Source organism: Rhagoletis zephyria, unplaced genomic scaffold (genome assembly GCF_001687245.7).
Source record: "Rhagoletis zephyria isolate East Lansing unplaced genomic scaffold, Rhagoletis_zephyria_1.1 Rzeph_scaffold_00377, whole genome shotgun sequence".
NCBI classification, from domain to species: Eukaryota; Metazoa; Arthropoda; class Insecta; order Diptera; family Tephritidae; genus Rhagoletis; species Rhagoletis zephyria.
In genome coordinates, this window is record NW_016157461.1 from 212,068 (window position 1) to 224,991 (window position 12,924).

At 35.0% G+C, this 12,924-nt stretch overlaps 1 pseudogene; it reads right to left on the reverse strand.

The window, feature by feature from the left end:
* Positions 1 to 748: 748 nt before the first annotated feature.
* LOC108359357 (uncharacterized) overlaps positions 749 to 12,924 on the reverse strand; it is a 22,451-nt pseudogene continuing 10,275 nt past the window's right edge.

Sequence of the window (12,924 nt, forward strand, 5' to 3'; positions counted from 1 at the left end):
GCAAGCTGGAGCTTTGTCATCGTCAGCCACTCCTTGATCTTCAATGCTGTCTCATTGCAGATACTCTGAATCTGGGAAAGTTCTTTTGCAACGATCGTCACGGCAATATCGTCCGCATACCCAATTATCTGGGCTTCCTTTGGCAGTGGGAGGTGTAATACCCCATCGTACAGCACATTCCATAACAATGGAATGTACGTAGTGTTTGGGACCTTCGTCCGTGTAGTACAATAGCTGTCTGTCAGACAGGTAGCTATTTATTATGCGCAGTAGATAGGCCGGTGTTTCCTTCGCCTCCAATGCTCTCATAATGTGTGGCCAGTATGCTGAGTTGAAAGCATTTTTTACATCAAATGTGACAACTGCACAATATTTCTTATCGCCATATATCCATATGGAGCCTTCTATGGCCTTGCCCGCAGTGCCCGTCAATTTTCCAATTGCGTCTATGGTGAAACGATGTTTCCTATAGCCAAATTGATTTTCAGACAAGCCAGGCGTCTCACCTTCTAGGTGATATTCCAGACGTGTGCAAATCAGACTCTCCAGCATTTTGGCCATCGTGTCGATCATGCAAAGTGGCCTGTACGGCTCACCCGCCGGTTTATTCGGCTTCTGAAGTAGGACCAGGCGCTCCTTCTTCCATACTTTCGGAAATACTCCTTCATTCATGCACCGCGTATAAAGATCAGCGAAAATCCTCGGGTTATGTTTAATAGCGATCTTAAGTGCCTTGTTCGGGATACCATCAAGTCCAGGCGCCTTTGCGTAACCAAACCTCTCCGCCGCCATGATTACCTCCGCTTCGTCGATTTGAACTGCTTCCACTACAGCGGGTGTCACCATACTTGGTTGCCGTTCTTGCTCTGGGACGTGTCTTTTGCAAAATGTGTGTTGATTCCTTATGACGTAATTGGCCAACACACAACAAATCAAAATATATGCTGGCTCCAATTAGGAGGTCAATTCGACTAGAAATATTGAATGACGGATCGGCCAATTTGATATTATCAGATATTTTCCATTGCGAGGTGCTGAAAGTTGTGTTTGGCTGCCGTTCAGTAATGATTGGAATAACAGACGCCGTAATAGTGTTCGTGTAATCGCTGTGGATAGATTTAAAGGTAACATCGATGGTGTAATCAACTGTTATACCTGAGTCCCCAATTCCCGAAACTGCTATTAGGAATTTCGATTTGTTCAACTGTAGTTGGTTGGACAACCTCTTTGTAGCAAAATTAAGTTGTGAAGCTGAGTCTAATATAGCACGACAGGGGATGAACAATCAAGCCTTATTTTTTACTGAAGCAGTTGCGGTAGCCAGCAGAAAGGGATTCACTTTCTTGAGCGCTTGAGTGTGCGTTCGATACGCATGCAGGTGTAATGGAAACCAAAGATGCAGCTGACCTTGCTTGAGCAGAGTTTTTTGTAGATGAGATATTTTGGATGGGTTGCTCTGGAATGTTTCTATGCAAAAGAGTGTGATGAGCTGCCTTACAACGATAACAGTGAGTGGATTTGCATTGTTATAATCGATGCCCTGTTTTAAGGCAGTTAAGGCAAAGTTCACAATTTTTTGCCTCTTTCCAGCGTCTCTTTGGTGAGAGTTTTACAAACAACGGGCAAGTATAAATAAGATGATCATGCTGCTTGCAAAATACACATGCCTTTTGTGAAGGCTTCGAAACCACAAGAGACTTATTGCGATACATATGTTGGCTCACCTGTTTAGTTGGAGCTTTGCCTGACGTAACAAATGCAACGTTTTCCAGAGTCTGCCACCTTTTTTCTAGGAACAACGCCATAGCTTCCCAGGTGGGTAGCTCGTTTGACGACACCTTTTCTTCCCACATGTTCTGCGTAACGGAGTCAAGTTTCTGCACAGCAATGTGTTTCAGCAAGCAATCGGCCTATTGGCCTAGGGTCTGCAATGCACGAATGTGTGACAAAGATTTATCCGTCAATTGGCGGAGATTCGCTGCACCCTTTCCCTCGGCACCTTCGAGGCAAACAACTCACGGATATGTGCCTGAAAGATTAAACGCTTGTTATAAAATCTGTTCGTTAGTAACTCGAGAGCCCTATCATAGTTTGATTCGCGGATTTCTAATGACTTTATGGTATCCAGCGCAGCATCTGCAAGGCACGAACGTAGGTGTTGGAGTTTTTCCACTTTCGTTAATTCAGCTTCTCTGTCAATTATGGCCTTAAACATGGAGACAAAATGAGGCCAGTCTGAGTAGTTTCCCCTAAACGTTGGCAACTTCAGTTCCGGCAACCAAGATTTTGGTTGTTTAAGAACAACCACTGATTGTGAGTCCTGGTGCGGAAAATTGCGTGCGGATGAATGCGGATGAGTATCTAAGCGGTTGGACTACATCTTCCGAGTGATGGCAACTTTAACCGACATAAAAATGTCCAAGAACTGCTGCCGAGCATCACTATCTAATTCGTCAGGATCCTCTTCCACCAGGCGATCTTGTGTAGCCTCAAAGTTGTTCCGTATATGGTCGATAAGTTCCAGCTTCATGGTAAGCTCTACTTGATCCATTCACCGTAGGGCTTCGTTGGTAGCCAGACGATGTACGGATTCCATTTGCCAAAGATAGCTTCACTTTTCCTCTTGAAGAGGATTGAGAACCTTCATTCGTGGGCATTTTTAAATGTGCTTTTGATAGTGATTAGAAAATAGCTGGCTCTATTCGGCACTGGAGTAGCGTTAGAGTCGCGTGATTTTTCAGCAAACTTCCCGATGTTTAGAAGTCACGTAGGCCAACGCAGCGGACCGTGTATGCAACGGTGCAGGCGAATGTACTTAAGCACACGGTGCTAAAGTCAAGCAACAAATTTATTTTTTCAGTTTTTGTTGTAAGACGGATCAACGGTATGATCACGTCGGGGTCACCAAGGTTCATAGCCTGGATACTGATTTGTCTCGACCACGATATGCTTTATTCGACAATGTATTTTTTCTAAGTAGTTATACATAAGTTAAGAAAGTTCTTAAATACCAAAAATGTATGTACAAAAAAATATTACAGTAAATTATGGAAAGAGATTAGTGGTACAGAAAATGGGTGAAATGAGAAATACACAAGCTTAGCAAATGTGAGTAAGTATGTAGTGCTTGAGTGAGAATTGAGTGTTAATAACAAGTGTTGAAAACAATCGCAAAGCCAAACTGCTGGGTCCTATACATTACAGTGGTTCCCAACAGAGGTATTTAGCCGATTTATGCGGCCAAAATTATTTTTAAGAATATTTCTACTCAAAAAGTTCAGAAAAGACGTGTTATGACATATAGAATTGTAAATGTTTAAAATCAAGTAAATATAGATTAAAACATTAACAGAGCTGCCACCTGTTAAAAAATTTGTTCTATTAGTTAAATGAATTGAAGCAATATGGGTATCAATGGAAATGGGTTTGAAAAGGCTTTATCTCTAAAGAACCTTCCAGGGTTTAAAAAATCAAATTCAACTTTAATTAAAGGAATTAAATAATTCAAATATGTATTACAGTATAGGTAAGAAATGGGTGTATTGGAGGTGCAATTAATGCGGCAGTGTTACTGTTTTATGAAAGAGTATCACGTTCTACGCGAAAATTTGGGCGAACAAAATTTTGACAATCAGTTATTCATCATTGGCAAATCAAAAGAAACATAAACATTTTTACTGCGCAATTTCTGCAACATTTTAGAAAAGTTTAAGTTGAGCGTCAGCAACATGTCATCAGAAAGCAAGAAGTCTGCAATATTGCGGTAATCATTACATAGTTCGAACGCACCCAATGTAATAAAACTACATTTTTGTAATAGTAACAGTCTTATTTATTGTTAAGCGAATTTTGTAAGTATTAACTTGGAGTAAATTAGCGTCCTCAATTACTGAAATATCGGAGTTTTCGTATTTTCAACGCATTGCTTTTCCATACCAAGTGCACCGAGATTGGTACAAATTGATAAATCGGTTACCGAGATATACATGTGTGGTGAAAAGCGCGGCGCCATGCCCATTATCCAAAAAATTATAATAATATTAATTAATGCTAAGAGGTTATTCCAAGAATCTATTTAGAGTGAATTAGCTTCAGTAGTTATTGTAGCTATTTTGTTCAAAAATTATACTTTACATACTAATTTTTAACAATTTGGATACAATATTTACTGAAATATCGTAGATTTGAATAAATTGACATTTATCTCAATTTAAACGCTTGTATGCCCAAAACTATTACTTTAATCATCACTTATATATTCCAAAGGACAACAATTGTTTATTCCGAAATATATAACGCAGTTGGGTTCGCCTTACATTCCCGAATACTTCTAGCAACAGGACCGAAAGGTCCTAGAAAACATGACTTTTGCTAATACCCGAAAACTATTTATTTGTTAAATTAAATGGATTCATATTATAGTTCAGCGGCCTCAAATTCATCTAAAAAGTTTAATTTTAGTGTTAAACTAGATCTAAAGTAGTATTACTATACACTAGTTGCGTTTTTAGATTTTTCCTTTATACATTTTCTAAATTAAGAAATACCACTTATCTGCCATTTTCTGCGGGCAGTCTTTTCACACTATATTGGCCAAATTTCTAAGCTTTCATTTGAACAAAAAATAATAAGGCGATCTCTCCCGGGGATACAACAAATTCCTTAATATTCACAAAAATTAACAAAAAAATACTCGTTGAAAACCGCTATTTTCGTTACATTTAAATTGAACTTTTGCTTTATAAAATGATTAAAAAAATGTACCCTTAAATGAATTAGTACCGTCTGTAAACGGATCCTTCACTACTTTTTAAGAATATAATGCAGTAATCAAAATATTAATTTAAAACCGTCACGATCTTTCTGGAGAGTGAGAATTTATTTATAAGCAGCGTTAGAATATTCTGTTTCCGGTCAACTATGAGCGTTCGCTGTGCAAGTTAGAAAAGTGAGGGGGACTGGGAAATGTTATTGATATGTATACATCTTTGGTTTCGGTAGGGGTAAAATTTGCGAAGCTGTAACGCAGATCCCAGCACAAAATTTCGAAGGTCTTAGCATGTGTATTTCAGCATAAAATTTTTGTTTTCATTAGAAGCACCCTTTGTTTGCTTGCTATTGTAAATGGTTGCATACATTTGGGCAAATGCATAGTAAGAGGAAATGCGCTACAATTGATTATTACTTCCGATTATTTAAACTCTGCACATGTATACGGCTTTGTACCTATGTATGTACATTAATATGTATGGACTCATTTGTTGCAACTGGTTTTAATATTCGTAGATGGTTTTAGGCATAGGTTTAGTTGTCTATTTTGATAAAAAAGCGAGGCGAAAATTTAAAAATATGCTGAAATCCTTTTAACTAGGACCGTTGACAACTGATGAACATACATGAATATATGTATGTATGTATAATATGAATATGTATGGATAATATAACAGCTCTGATGCAATACTTTTCGTGAAACATCCTGGAAAAAGGTCAAACAGCAAAATCACTCTCCGAAGTGAGAGTAAAAAGCGAGTAACAGCAAAACTTACGGAACAAAATAAAGCATATATGCAAATAGAAATGCTCAAACTATAAACTCAAAAACAGTAACTGATGCGGCGTTTTCAAGATATTTTACCGCCCTTGAGTCACAAGTATATACAAGTATGATATTTTATCAAGCATACCGATAATTTAATGTATTAAAAGAATTAAAAATGAAAATGAATAAAAAATAAATAAATTAGCAAAATGGATGAAATTAAGTGAAATTAATGTTTAATTTCTAATGTAACCTACATTTATATGTATGTAACTGAATCGCCTAATAATAGCTTTACATATAAAAAGATTATCCACATTTTCGAGATTAACTCCCTTACCTGTAATTAGAAAAAGAGATCAGTCATACAAAATTAGAATTATAAACATATCCCAGATTAAACCGATAACTTTTTGGTGTCCAACCTAGTTTTATCGATTATACTTGCGAAGAGGAGGAGGAATGTCAAATGTAAAAGTAAACAAAAATTGGCGCTAGTAAAGAAAAGAGGTTTGTAAAGGTATTTTTAATAAAATATTCAGTTAAAATATATGGGTGTTTCCATCGAAAGGTCCACCATGACAAAAAAAAGGCGTGAGTTCTACGTACTCATGAAATTTGATGTGTAAACATATGCGAACGGCAAAGCATAAAAGTACTTTTACATATAAATATAATCTCAATCAAAGCTCGTTAGCTGTCAAATTGGTTGTGCTTGTTATTCACACAACTCGAGGAAAAGTTAAACTTCTTCTCTGTGCCACCGTGGTCGCCTTATTCTGCAGCACATATTATGCCATTGAAATATATTTTAACTGCATATTTTATTAAAAATACCTTTACAAACCTATTTTCCTTACTAGCGTCAATTTTTATTTACTTTAACAATTGACATTCCTCCTCTTCTTCGCAAGTATAATCGACAAAACTAGGTTGGACACCAAAAAGTTTTCGGTTTAATCTGAGATATTTTTAATTATAATTTTGTATGGCTAATCTCTTTTCTAATAACAGATTAGGTTAGGTTAGAAATAAAACATTAATTTCACTTAATTTTATTAATTTTGCCGATTTAATTTTTTTATTCATTTCCTTTTTCAATTCTTTTAATACATGAAATTATCGGTATGATTGATAAGATATACTTGTAACTCAAGGGTGTTAAAATATCTAGGAAACACCGTATCAGTTATTGTTTTCGAGCTCATAGTTTGACCATTTCTATTTGTATATATTCCTAAATTTAGTTTTTCTTTTCGGAATATAATCTGTGGTTCATGCAAATGCAGTTCATGTTGCAGGATTTTACCCGATGCGTTTTTGTTTCGTACGTTATGCTGTTACTCACTTTTTACTCTCACTTCAGAGAGTGATTTTGCTGTTTGGCCATTTTCCAGGATTGTAAAATTAATTAATTGGTTGCCGGGTAATTGCTACGAAAAGTATTGGATCAGAGCTATTATATACGTATGCATTTTATACATATATGTATTCATGTATGTTCATCAGTTATCAACGGTCCCAGTTAAAATGATTTCAGTATTTTTTTAAATTTTCACCTTGCTTTTTTATCAAAATAGACTACTAAACCTATGCCTAACACCATCTACGAATATCAAAATACATGTGCGGAGTTTAAATAATCGGAAGTAATAATCAATTGTAGCGCATTTCCTCTTACTGTGCATATGCCTAAATGTAAATAAAAAATGTGAAAATAAAAATTTTATGCTGAAATACACATGCTAAGCCCTTCGAAATTTTGTGCTGGCATATGCGTTACAGCTTCGCAAATTTTACCACTAACGAAACCAAAGATGTATACACATCAAAAATAAAAAGTCTTATATCTAACGTATTTACGGGCCGATTTGTCTGAGTTTTAAAATATATATTGGCTATAAAAGTAGAATCATGTTTGCGTAAAATGGCCTTCCTAGGTGGCGCCAAGGTCGAAACATTTCGACAAACCGTATTTATGGTCCGATTTGGTTCGAATTTGGCGTATGTAGTTGCAACATAGTAAATCATAGATTTCCAACAAATTCACCCTGAATTGGCGCTGAAGTCAAAATATAAAGTATATTCTACATAAAATACATGTTTTTTTTGCGTTAAAAATTCATTTCAAAGCAATATTAACAAAAATATAACGATGGAAATTTATGTCACGTAACGCTACGTCACGTGACGTTTCACACTTGGGGTTGTAAACGAAAATTGAAAGAAGTTGCATTAATTCAAAAAACTCTAAAAATAAATAGAATTGCTCCAAATTATACTAAAATAAGTTTCATGAAAATAGCCATCCACAATTCGCAGAGTTTTGCGATTTTGTAAGAAAAGAAAAAATCTACTTCCATTTTTTGTCACGTAACGACACTCCCTTTAAGTGCTTATATTTCAGGACCAAGCGGTTCGATTGTTTTCATTTTTCGGTTAGATATAGAGCTAATTATGTATATTATAATGGTATTCCTTTTTTGTATCACATTGAAACGTACGACTGTCACGTATGCGACTTATGGAAATGCCCATATGTANAATAAAAAATGTGAAAATAAAAATTTTATGCTGAAATACACATGCTAAGCCCTTCGAAATTTTGTGCTGGCATATGCGTTACAGCTTCGCAAATTTTACCACTAACGAAACCAAAGATGTATACACATCAAAAATAAAAAGTCTTATATCTAACGTATTTACGGGCCGATTTGTCTGAGTTTTAAAATATATATTGGCTATAAAAGTAGAATCATGTTTGCGTAAAATGGCCTTCCTAGGTGGCGCCAAGGTCGAAACATTTCGACAAACCGTATTTATGGTCCGATTTGGTTCGAATTTGGCGTATGTAGTTGCAACATAGTAAATCATAGATTTCCAACAAATTCACCCTGAATTGGCGCTGAAGTCAAAATATAAAGTATATTCTACATAAAATACATGTTTTTTTTGCGTTAAAAATTCATTTCAAAGCAATATTAACAAAAATATAACGATGGAAATTTATGTCACGTAACGCTACGTCACGTGACGTTTCACACTTGGGGTTGTAAACGAAAATTGAAAGAAGTTGCATTAATTCAAAAAACTCTAAAAATAAATAGAATTGCTCCAAATTATACTAAAATAAGTTTCATGAAAATAGCCATCCACAATTCGCAGAGTTTTGCGATTTTGTAAGAAAAGAAAAAATCTACTTCCATTTTTTGTCACGTAACGACACTCCCTTTAAGTGCTTATATTTCAGGACCAAGCGGTTCGATTGTTTTCATTTTTCGGTTAGATATAGAGCTAATTATGTATATTATAATGGTATTCCTTTTTTGTATCACATTGAAACGTACGACTGTCACGTATGCGACTTATGGAAATGCCCATATGTATTTAAATGGCATAATATGTGTTGCAGAAAAAATTGACCACGGTGGCACAGAGAAGAAGTTTAACTTTTCCCCGAGTTGTGTGAATAACAAGCAAAACCAATTTGACAGCTAACGAACTTTGATTAAGATTACATTTATATGTAAACGTAATTTTACGCTTTGACGTTCGCATATGTTTACACATCAAATTTCATGAGTACCAGTACTCACGCTCTCTTTTTTTGATTTGGTTATTGAGTGACCATGAAGAGTTTTTACTTTTATAAGTTTAATTGGAATAGCCTTACCGATATTGCATTTCGTACTAATATAATAATTTGTTACTCCAGTAGCGATCAGGATGTTAATAAGTTTGCCTGTATCCCTGCAGTGGCGTTACAGACACGGCAAATCGTTCATGCGCCTAAAAAAGCACTGCCTGTCTCGTATTCATCGTTGTCATATTCTGGTGTAGACGATTGTAGTTCTTCGTCGCGTGTTTGGTGTGCACGTTATAACTTCGGCTGAGTGTTAAAGTTGCGAGCGAAACCCCTTATTCGCCCTCTCTTCTGTGCATCTCCACGAAATGGATTATTTGGAGGTAACCCTTGCATTTGGCGGTCATAACTGTTTTGTTGTGCTGCGGAATGATTCCTGTTGTAGTTTGTAGATCGCATGTATTGATCTCTGTAGGGAAAACACGAACTAGTGAACCAGATTTCTAGTTCAGTACTAGTTCTTTTTTGCCAAAAGCGAACCAGTCCGATAGTAACTAGTTCCGCACCAGGCCAAAAGCAGTGATATGTGGTACTTTCACTAAACTATTCTATTTTAAATTTTAAAAGCAGGGAAGGTCATCATTATGAGTAAAATAATTTAAATCAGCATTTAATCATTATTTTATGAATTATTATTGAGTTTTATTTTATTTATAAAATTGAAAAGGCCATAAAGACGCAACCTACTGAAATTTTTACCTGAAAAGTTTGGGTCTTATTCCTTTTATAAGGGTGCGGCTACCTCTCAAAAGGATACTTCGGTAATCACGCTGGTATAGTTTTTGAGTTGCTTAATAATCATTATACTTAGTGATTCCATAAACAAAGGCCAATGCAGTTGCAGTAAAAGAGGCATTTAAAAAAAGTGTCAAAATAATTACCACTTTCTCACAAAATTTATTTAAAAATGCAAGCCAACAGAACTAAATTTTTTTAAGAAAAGATAAATTAATTTTTTTTATGCAATCCACCACAGCTACCTTAATACAGTCAGTCAATAAAGTTTAGGTACAACGAATTTTTTACAATACGGGCAACTATTTTTTTTTAATTTTAGTTTTCGGTAATTTTTTATAAAAATATGGTAAATTCTACAACAAAATCCCCAAAAATCAGAGTTCCAAACCTTGTGCAAAATTTAAGGAAATTCTGCAAAATTTCATTAAAATAATTCACTTTCTATTTACGCTCTCTAGAAAAAGTTTTTTAGCCCATTCAATTTTAGTATAATGAAGTGCAAGTGTGAGGAAGCTAGGACTTACCAAATTTAAATCAGCATTTAATCATTATTTTATGAATTATTATTGAGTTTTATTTTATTTATAAAATTGAAAAGGCCATAAAGACGCAACCTACTGAAATTTTTACCTGAAAAGTTTGGGTCTTATTCCTTTTATAAGGGTGCGGCTACCTCTCAAAAGGATACTTCGGTAATCACGCTGGTATAGTTTTTGAGTTGCTTAATAATCATTATACTTAGTGATTCCATAAACAAAGGCCAATGCAGTTGCAGTAAAAGAGGCATTTAAAAAAAGTGTCAAAATAATTACCACTTTCTCACAAAATTTATTTAAAAATGCAAGCCACCAGAACTAAATTTTTTTAAGAAAAGATAAATTAATTTTTTTTATGCAATCCACCACAGCTACCTTAATACAGTCAGTCAATAAAGTTTAGGTACAACGAATTTTTTACAATACGGGCAACTATTTTTTTTTAATTTTAGTTTTCGGTAATTTTTTATAAAAATATGGTAAATTCTACAACAAAATCCCCAAAAATCAGAGTTCCAAACCTTGTGCAAAATTTAAGGAAATTCTGCAAAATTTCATTAAAATAATTCACTTTCTATTTACGCTCTCTAGAAAAAGTTTTTTAGCCCATTCAATTTTAGTATAATGAAGTGCGAGTATGAGGAAGCTAGGACTTACCAAATAACAAAAAAAATTGCTAAATATCAATGGTAAGTCCTAGCTACCTCAAACTTGCACATTGTTATACTAAAATTGAATGGGCTAATAACTGAGTACTTAACTTTTTTCTAAAGTGTGTAAATTGCAACACTTGGATGGAAATTCGCAGAGTTTTCTTTAATTTTGCATATGGTTTGGAACTCTGATTTTTGGGGTTTTTGGTGTAGAATTAACCATATTTTTATAAAAAATTAGGGGGAAACAAGTAAGAAAGTCTAAGTTCGGGTGGAGCCGAACATTAAATACCCGGCGCAAGTACTAAATATATGTTTTTTCACCTTTCCGAAACCTACCGCTAGATGGTAAGCCGGGGTGTATCAGATTTTGAGTAAATTAGCGTCCTTAAATTTCGAAATATTGCATTTTCAAGCATTTATGAAATTTACCGTTATATGAAAAGCGGTCGTAATTTTAGTCCGCTTTTAATAATTTTCAACGTTTTGCTTTTATGTGGCAAGCACAACAAAAATACCGGGTTTGGTACTAATTGATAGAACGGTTACCGATATATATATGTGGTCATAAGTGGGCGGTGCCATGCCCATTTTCCAAAATTTTACCATAAACGTATTTCTTGGTAAAGAATTGTTGCGAGCATCAATTTTGAATGAGTTAGGTTTAATATTTACTGATATATCGAAGATTTCGCATTTTCGAAAATTACCGTTATATGGGATGTGGGCGTGGTTATTCTCCGATTTTTTAAATTTTCGGCCATTTAGTATGCTGTATCAAGGCCAACAACCGTGCTAAGTTTGGAAGAAATTGATGCAGCGGTTACCAAGTTATACACATGTAACCATAAGTGGGCGTGGCTACGCCCATTTTCGAAAAATGTATAATATTCTTATTTTTCGTCTAAAAATTGTTGTAAATATAAATTTTGAGCGAATAACCGTCGGTAGTTACAAAACTATCGCAGTATTCGTATTTCCTAAAATTACCGTTATATGGGATGTGGGCGTGTTTATTCTCCGATTTTTAAAATTTTCTTCCATTTAGTATGCTGTATCATGGCCAACAACCGTGCTTAGTTTGGAAAAATTGTGTAGCGGTTACCAAGATATACACATGTAACCATAAGTGGGCGTGGCTTCGCCCATTTTATAAAAATTTATAATATTCTTATTTTTCGTCTGAAAATTATTGTAAATATAAATTTTGAGTGATTTATATTCAGTACTTACTAAAATATCGCAGTTTTCGTATTTCTGGAAATTGCCGTTATATGGGAAGTGGGCGTGGTTACAGTCCGATTTCGCCCGTTTTCAATACCAATCTACCTTGGATTAACAGAAACCTACATACCAAATTTTGTTGAGATATCTCAATTTTTGCTCGAGTTATCGTGCACACGGACGGACGGACAGACGGACAGACAGACATGGCTTAATCGATTTCTCTATTCATTCTGAGCATTTATGTATACATTTGTCTACATCTATCTCGATTTGTTTTAGCTGTTACAAACAACCGTTATGTGAACAAAATTAATATACCCTTGTGCACAAGTGCGCTCGGGTATAAAAAAATATTTAAAAAATAGTTGCGGGTATTGTAAAAACGTCACCGTACCTAAACTTTATTGACTGACTGTATATCTTTTTTAAGTTAAGTACGACAAAAACTTTCGAAGTACTTCATATACATATAAGCTTAAAAAGAACTGAATTTACTTAAAAATCAATATGCTTCTTTCTTCCATTTCGCACAGTCTGTGTGGTCTCATATTCAAAAAGCAGGGTTACAGCAACAATATGCAGATGACG